This window comes from Protopterus annectens, chromosome 4.part1 (genome assembly GCF_019279795.1).
Source record: "Protopterus annectens isolate FY-2018-M chromosome 4.part1, PAN1.0, whole genome shotgun sequence".
NCBI classification, from domain to species: Eukaryota; Metazoa; Chordata; order Ceratodontiformes; family Protopteridae; genus Protopterus; species Protopterus annectens.
In genome coordinates this window covers 858,397,637-858,406,538 of record NC_056734.1, presented here as the reverse complement: position 1 = coordinate 858,406,538, position 8,902 = coordinate 858,397,637, and the positions used below count along the sequence as shown (strand labels likewise).

General features: G+C 35.9%; 1 pseudogene; it reads right to left on the bottom strand.

Moving 5' to 3' along the window:
* Positions 1–483: 483 nt before the first annotated feature.
* LOC122801499 lies at positions 484–626 on the bottom strand (annotated as a pseudogene).
* Between the last annotated feature and the right edge of the window lie 8,276 nt (positions 627–8,902).

Sequence of the window (8,902 nt, the reverse complement as noted above, 5' to 3'; positions counted from 1 at the left end):
TAATATGTCCATATATATGTATATATATATATATATATATATATATATATATATATATATATATATATATATATGTGTGTGTGTGTATGTGTCTGTGTGCATATTTTTTATATGAGTACATGCACACATTATGAGAAGGTGTTGTATTTTTTTGATGATGTCGCTGTAGAATTTATTGTAATTTTGTTGTAATTTTGCTGCTGCTGAAGTTCTATAGGAAACATAGTAGTTTTTCATGACTAAAGAATGTGTTTATGTATAATGTGCACTGGTCACTTTAAAAATGGGATATATAGACAAATTCTGAAGCACAATTGTTTAATTGTTTAGTATATTTAAGCTTTAGAATTTGATATGTTGATATCTCTTGAAGGCGAAATGCAGAGGTACTAGGATTAAAGCTGTTTGGTACTCCAAATCTGTGTACACCTTTTGGATTTCTTAGGTTTTGCGTTTTTTCTTTGGTTTTGGCAACTCTCTTCCAATCAGTATACATCTTCTTCCTACACTTGCTTCCTTTATCAAGCAGCTCACATCATACCTGCAATATCAGTCTGAAGGCAGATATGCTAAGCTGATAAGAACAGATACTACACTTGATCTTAGACAAAATTCTGAGAAACATTTGGATCAGTAGCAGAAACTCTTCCATTCTGCACTCTGCTTTTTTCCCACTCACACTTTGTATTTCCCTACAGGATGGTATTATCTGCAATATATCTGTTCTGAACAGTGCTATGCATTTTCATGTACGTGCCACATTTCTGCTTTGTAATACTCATTGTGTATTGATTTTATGTTTTACTCAGTTTTTCTTAGCAATTGTAATTATCTTTAATATTGCCTAGCTATTACTTTATAACATGTTGTCTTAATTTTCATTTCTGTAGCTAAGTTATGATTGAAATTGGGGTCTTAGTGGTCCAGTTTACCTACCTGCTAAATAGAATAATGATTAAAATAAGATAATGGCCCCCTTTCCCTGGGAGCTCAAAATGTAAACTTCCATAACCTTCAGTGTTTCCTGGCTTCTGCTCCCTTAAACACAATATACAGGAACAACAATTCTATACCTCCTGCCTTTTGTATATTCTGTTTTTCCTGCACTGTATCAACACAATGTCACCTGATTCACCTCAATTCACTTTTTCAGTGAATGTCAGTAAATAAGTTAGTCTTCAGGGCTCCACCAGATGTGACCTCCTCAACTACCCGTATGCTTTTTCCTGCTCTACAATCTATATATTTTGAAAAGCTGCAGTGAATTCTCCTCAGCTTTAGAATAATTAGACATACATTACCCATCAAAACTGGTAATAAGTTCTTATTGTCTTAAAACATGCAGAGGCGAGAGTCATTAGATGATGTGTTTATCCCATATGTGCATCTTTCCACTGACATAATATTATGCATTTATTTATTTATATGGCATGCAAAGCTTCTGAAGTATTTTTGAATAATTTGCACAAATAGGCTATGCAAAATATGTTTGTGACTACTGAACTCAGTGCCGTGGCTCACATACTACCATTTGTAATGTTTGAGAGACAGAAGAACAGGACCATTGGCATTCTAGAATCAGTGTCTAAAAAAAAAATTGAGGTCTAATGATGTTAACAATGAATGAAACTACAAATTCCACCTCAGTTCTCTCCAGTACAAACAAAAAAGACAGAGTGGACAGAAAAAGACCTGTAGGAAACCCATAGTGACATTTGCCAGCAGTGCTACTTTCCTGTCCAGCTAAGGAGGGAAAGGAATTAAAAATTACCAGACCAGTAAAGCATATAGCCCAAACAGGTGAAATGCATGAACAACAGGAAGAACAGCAGGAAGTACAACAAGAGGAAATGTTAGTTGCTTTTCCTGATTTGAAAGATAGCTTGAGTATCATCAGAAACAATACAGGTGATTTTCAAATCTTTAACCATTCTAAAGTAGATGTCAGCCCAGAAATAGTAGAATTATTAGCTAGGGGGTACACTTTTGTACCTTTGCAACACATTAATGTGGCCAGGACAATTTTGGACATCAGAAATTATACTAGGAAGTTGAACTTGAATACATTATTTGGAGACAATGATAACAATGATTCAGATTTCAGGAACCCTTTACGTGTGCCAAGTACTTTCCACCTGCCACTACATCCCATCTTACAAATGTTATTACTTAAGATCACTTAAGGTGCGGATCTCCAAACCTGATAAAGGTGGTGGTTTGACTATAATGGATCATTACGACTATGTGAAACAAATGAAGGATATTTTGGCAGGGGAAGCATACCAGACAGCTTCCCTTAATGAAGTCAACATGGCATATCAACGGATAAAGATGTACTTGAATGATTTATTCATTGAAGCTAGGATTGAAGTCAACTTGTTTAATTATATGACTATGCCTTATCCTAAGATCCCGAGACTATTCCGGATACCTAAGAGCCACAAGGATCTAGCCAATCCACCAATGAGACCATTAGTGGATGGCCGGGACTCAGCCACCTACCCATGTGCCAAAGTGGTGGATTCCATCCTGAAAAAAATATTTGAGAAGTGAGGGGCAAGTCTGTAAAGATTCCTGGTCATTCCTAAGGAAAATAAGTGATCTTGGGTATTGTGAGAATTATAACATTCTTGCAATAGATGTGAAAGACCTATATATATCTATCCCACACTTGGAGGGTATTGAATGGATTATGGGTATGCTAAGCAGGAAAGGGGCTCTTAAATCAGAGATCTCACTGGTATCTGAATTATTGGACATTACTTTGTCAAAAAATTATTATATTGTTTTTGAAAATGATTTTTATTTGCAGAAAGTCGAGGTTGCCATGAGTTCTCCTTGTGGAGCCAGTCTGACAAACCTAGTTACGGCATTTTGGGAAACAGAATTTGTCTTCAATAGGGAGGAATGTAAGAACCTGATTTTGTTTTACTCTCGTTTCTTGGATGATATTTTTATCATGTTGAAGGGGGAACTAGCTGACACAAATTGCTTGGTTGACTATTTCAACAGTACCACATCCTTTCTGAAATTCACTTGCGCCTTTCACAGGGAGTAAATAGCTTATTTAGATATCCAGCTAAGAAAAGATAAAGTGGGTAACCGATATGTTTCAAGAATTTTCAGGAGAAGTACTTATTTCAACTAATTTCTCCATTATTCCAGCTGCCATCCCTACCATCAGAAACGCTCGGTCGTTAAAGGCCAGCTGGTAAGGGCAGCTAGAATTATTTCATTGGATGGAGATTTCAATGAGGAATGTATTTTATTAAAGAATATGTTCCTAGCTCGTGCCTACCCTAGTGATTTAATAGGATCACTTATTGAAGAAGTTAGGAGTAAAAGAAGGTTGGGCATTTATATTCCAATTCAATTATATTCAATTATATTTCAATTCAAAGCCCAGTGGTGGACCCCACATCAATACCAAGTTACACATTAGGGATTGATGTCAATATGGACAGTTTAGTCATACAATCTGACTTCACCCTTATCTTAGTTACCACCTATAATGTAGATAGTTATCTATTACAGGACTTAGTTCATAAAAACTGGGAATGGCTAAGACGTGATCCAACCCTATTCAGCAAACTAGGCAATTTACCCAAAATCATTTATAGGAGAGGTTGTAATATTAAGAACCTCCTGGAATCAAACATATCACAGTCAGTGAAGTATCCAGGGATGTATAAGTCTGAATTCTGCAATTTTTGCAGGTTCATAGAAATGGGTAATACATTTGAGATGAATAACCATGTCTTTAGATTAAACGACAGATACAATTGTAATTCAAAATTTGTGGATTATCTAGCTAAGTGCCAGTCTTGCCCAGTATTTTATATAGGTAAGATGGAGCGTAAGCTCCAGGAATGGGTTATATGGACATCAATATGCCATTAACAAAAGGAAAATGGAGAATGCACTAGCTAAGCATATTGCAACAGCTCCAAACCACAAATTTAAGTTCAAGATCATTGACCATGTTAAACAAGACATTCAGGGTGGTCTGATTTCTCTGAAACATGAAGAACTTGATGATAGTATGTGTTCTTTAGCCTTGACATATGACCTATTTTTAATATACATTTAAATTTGCATCACTGGGAATATTGATTTTTAGTAATAATTAATCACAGTAAATAACATAGTATGTATATTAGATACAGGCCCATCCTTAGTCTGTATAGTCATGGTTTCTCAAGACTATGTATATGTAACCCGGCGAGTATTCCCTGTACTGTTTATAAGTACTGTAGCTGTGTTCTAAATGTACATTCACCCATTTTTTACTTTCAAGTCAGTTAATCTAGTCAGCTAGTTTGGTAATGAAGGTACATGTATTCATTGTTTTCATATTTATTAGCATTTATATACATAATTTTAATAGTTTAATAACGTAGTGCATTTGAATTGTAACCTTGTTTTATTCTAAACGAGTAGTAGAAAGTTAATGTGTTTTTACTCTTTGTGTAGATAAAGTATTTTTACATGCATTTTATATGTACATACATTGGCTTTCACTGTTAGGGTAGCTTAATGCAATTGATTGTATGTGTAATTACTGCATTTTTATTATTGTATATATTTTCATTATTTTATGACCTGGCATCTATATTTTATAGTTGTAGATGCATTTGTAAATTGTAGCCTCGATCGTATTGCTTAGGAATAGTAGATATAGAATCGTACTGTTATATTTAGCATAAGAACAGGAAGAGTTAATTTTCTCAGCCAATGTCATCACAGCATGTGCACTGATTGGCTAAAGCACTTCCTGGTGATTTTATTTAAGTAAAATTTTATGTCTTTGTATTCATGCATCTGAAGAAGTTTATGTCATTAAACTAAAAGCGCTTTATGCACTTTCTCACTACCTGATTGTTTTCCGGAGCTGTTTTTATTTATTTGAGTAGATTTTTGTGTTTCTGTGACCTGGTAAAGCATACAGCCTACCAGAATATGATATGGAAGCTTGAAGAAGACCATTCCCTTGCTGTGCATAGGAATCAATAAGAGTGTGAATTGCCAAGAATTTAACCCAGTAAAGAAAACTTGCAGAGGTTGCAAGCTGCAATGTGGATGGTCTCTGTTTACGTAACATGGATGATATCTATCCACATTTATTTTGGTTTGTAATAATAAGAGGTGCATTTTATCCCTTGTGATGAATATAGCAGAGCTCATTTTATGGACCCAATGTCATACACAGCTCCAAGCTAGGTCCTACCTATAAGCCAGTTGACTGGCCTGAAAAGATACGCACAACAGGCTATGTAAACCAATCTGCTGTGAAAGATTTGCAACCTACAAAGGTGCATGCTGAGAAAGGAGGCAAGCTCTATACAGATAAGGAAGCAGTGTACCGAGAACCATAATGCAGGAAGGAAGTAGCGGGGTTCCTTCATTAGAAGGACTATAGAAATGTGACAAGAGACAGCACCATTTGTCAACTGAAAGTTTTGGATCAGACAAAGCCAAAGTACCATAGATCACCCAGATACTGATAAACAAAGTAGCAGCAGAAAAGAGACTGAAGCAGCAGGAAAGACATGGAGTTGTAACTTCTCCTATGATATAAAAGAGCTGCCTGAGACATGTTGGATGATAAAGGCTTAAACACACTCTATTGGTCTTATGTGAGACCTAAAGGGATAGGTGGGGGATGACAGCTGATGAGATAAAGGGAAAGGTCAGAGATGGAAGGAATGGGCAACTAAAAAGGTGCAACTGCCTGCCCATTAGGTGAAAGTACATGTTTTTTTTTTAAGTTCAACAAAATAAGAGATGGAACAGGGTAGACAACAGGATGAAATGATGAAGGAACCAACTGAACAAAATGCAAACGTGCCGATGAGTTAAAGAGAAGTGGGGAAAAACATCACCTGTGCTCTTGTGTACAGATGATGAAGAGATTGCTGTACTTGGGTAATAGGAACAGGGAACTATATGGAAGAGCTGTCAGAGTCTAAAAAGATGGCAAGCTATATGGAACCAGCAAGTTTTTATGTTACATAGGTGGTTCCTGACCTGAACAGTGTTGTAGTTGTAGGAATAATGTTAATTAGATGCTACAGAATTATAGCAAGGCAAGCTGACGTCCTGTGCAGTTCCCAAAGCTGGCACCATCTTAAAATAAAAAAAAAGAAAGAAAGGAAATTGAAGACCAAAACACAAACACACATATACATACTCACACAAAAACACATATGCACACACACACAGAAACACACACACACACACACACACACACACACACACACACACACACATACACACACACACACACACACACATACACACACACACACACACACACACACACACACACACACACACACACACACACACACACATACACACACACACACACACACACACACACTGCTTGATACAAATATAACTGGTAGTTTGCTACAGTTAAATCAGTTAAATGCTGTACACTGAGCACTTCAGCACTTCAACACAACTGTGACACTAAATGCATTATTGGCATTCATTTAAGAAGTGCTTTATCCTTGCATACTCATAAAGCAATGGCAGTTCTGCACGTCTGTTTCATCAGTGCCTGCACAATTTCATCTCCTAAAAGTTACCCCCTTTGCCTCAACCTAGTTGCAACTCTCAATGTTATATAGATTTTGGAAGTATCACATGGCTAAACTTGCAGAAAGAACTGTAAGGAACTGAAGAAACATACTTTGGCAGATGAATGAGTGAAACTTGATGCTTTTGTATTTGGGTACAAGTAGAATTAGCATTATCCAGTATGTATACCATGGCAAAAAATAAAAATAACAGTGAACAGGAAATATGGCAAGACAGCGAAAAAGAGACATTGGGAAAAGGACAGCCTTAATGTCACACAGAAAATGGACAAGTTAGTATAAATTCCAAGAAGCACTGAGCAGACTGAAACGAGTTTAGGGCAGGTATTGAACCTTATACTAGAATTCAGGTGATCAGTTTATTCTGTGAGCAGAGAGAAGAACATTGGGAAGGATTTCAGGTTTCTTTATATTCCCTAAGATGCTAGGTTGATAAACAGTGGTGGAAAATATAATGTGTGCAGACTCAACCTGTAAAGAGGTAGATGCAGCAAAAGGTATTGCTGTGTCATCAACAGTATCCCATCATGTTTCAAATGAATGCTATTTAGAATCTCGTTGTTATTATGGCACAGGTACTAACAAGGAAAGCGTTTGATAATGTGCACAACCTGATGTACAAATCTGAAAAAGTCTACTGAATGAAATGAATGGTGATATAAAATAGTAGTAAAAATGATTGTGTGAAAAATGTGAAATGCTTTAGTCGTTTTACATTGGGAATCTCTAGCGTAAAGAATGTTGTTATTTAAAAAAAAACAATGTCTGTTTATATTCTACATGAGGTCACTTGCAAATTCCATATAATTCTAACAGTTTACATTTATGCTCAGAATTACTGTGCTGAATTCAGACCCATCTCCAATTTGTTTACAGGAAATGCCAAGGTATTACAAAGGCAGAAATAAGTCTGCAAGCACCCTGGCTGAATATCCTAATTTATCACACTGTCAAATAGCGTCGCCTGACATTTACCATGCTGGTAGTTAATAATGTTGTTATGAATTTTACATATTGTGAAAATTGATATAAATGTCACAGCTACAGAAGGAAACTATAGACTTCTTCACTATCATTAACCTCTCCTCTTATTATACTGTCTCACTGGCTTGTAATGGAACAATGCTTAACACTTTGGTACTCATTGCTGCTTTCTGCTACAAATGTGTTATGTTAGAAATTCATGTGATAAAGATCATATTCTTCATGGAAGAAATGATCCATTTGAAGAGGCAGTGATATTTTTTAGCCCAGAATATACATATTTTTTTAACTTCTAGATGTTCTCCATCATCCAGGCTGCTCATATAAATTGGCACACTGTTTTTGGCTAGCACACATTTATTTAGGTCCCTCTGATTTTAAGTAATGTTAATTTAAGTATATCATTTTTTCAAATAAACAGTCTATAAATATATATACTTGAAAGAAAATGAACAACAGAATAGGTTCTTATAACTGCCTGAATGGAATCTTCAGAGCACAAGAGGGTATCTTTACTCAGATCTGATGACATTTCAGTTGTTCAATATCACTGTAAATGGATCACTTCTATTAGATGATTAAACTGAGTGTGCTTGCAAGACATTACAATGAACAGTATTGTGACAGCATGTGAACCACACAAACACACAAGAAAGTGTCCGAACACAGGCCCAATCACGCTTTTTGATGATTTGGCATCATGCCATACAGTAAGAAATGTTATGTAAGTAGTTATGTCCTATAAAGCTGTACAGTATCAAGACAGCAATTACAGTAATACATACATTTGGAGGAAGACATGCAATGCAGTGCATCCTTATTTTGAAATTAATTTATGCCTGTGAGGAATCAATGACATATTCAACATTTACATCTTACCAGACTTGAATACATGCCAAGACAGATATCAGAAAGCTATGTATCAACCTCTGATATGACAGAAATAGACATACTATGTGTGTCTTGACAAATGCACTTGAGGGGCTTACAGCACTTTATTTTTGTAATGGGAATGGATCCCCTACCTTGCAGAATGATGCCTTAAAAATGTTGCCCTCTGTGCTATAACTACTTTCTTTGTTTGAGCCACTTCTGTCTAACCCAATTATTTTACACAGACTGATGTTACCAGATTCAAACCCCTGCCTATCATTCTACACACTTTACAGAGCTGTATATTGACTGCTTCTGCCACAGGGCATAGTAATGGGTCTGGTCACAAATAACTGAATTTAATGTGTGAAGTAAGAAAGGACATTTGATGATTATTTGTACAATAATAATATGTCAGAAAGATGACAAGGAGGTAACCA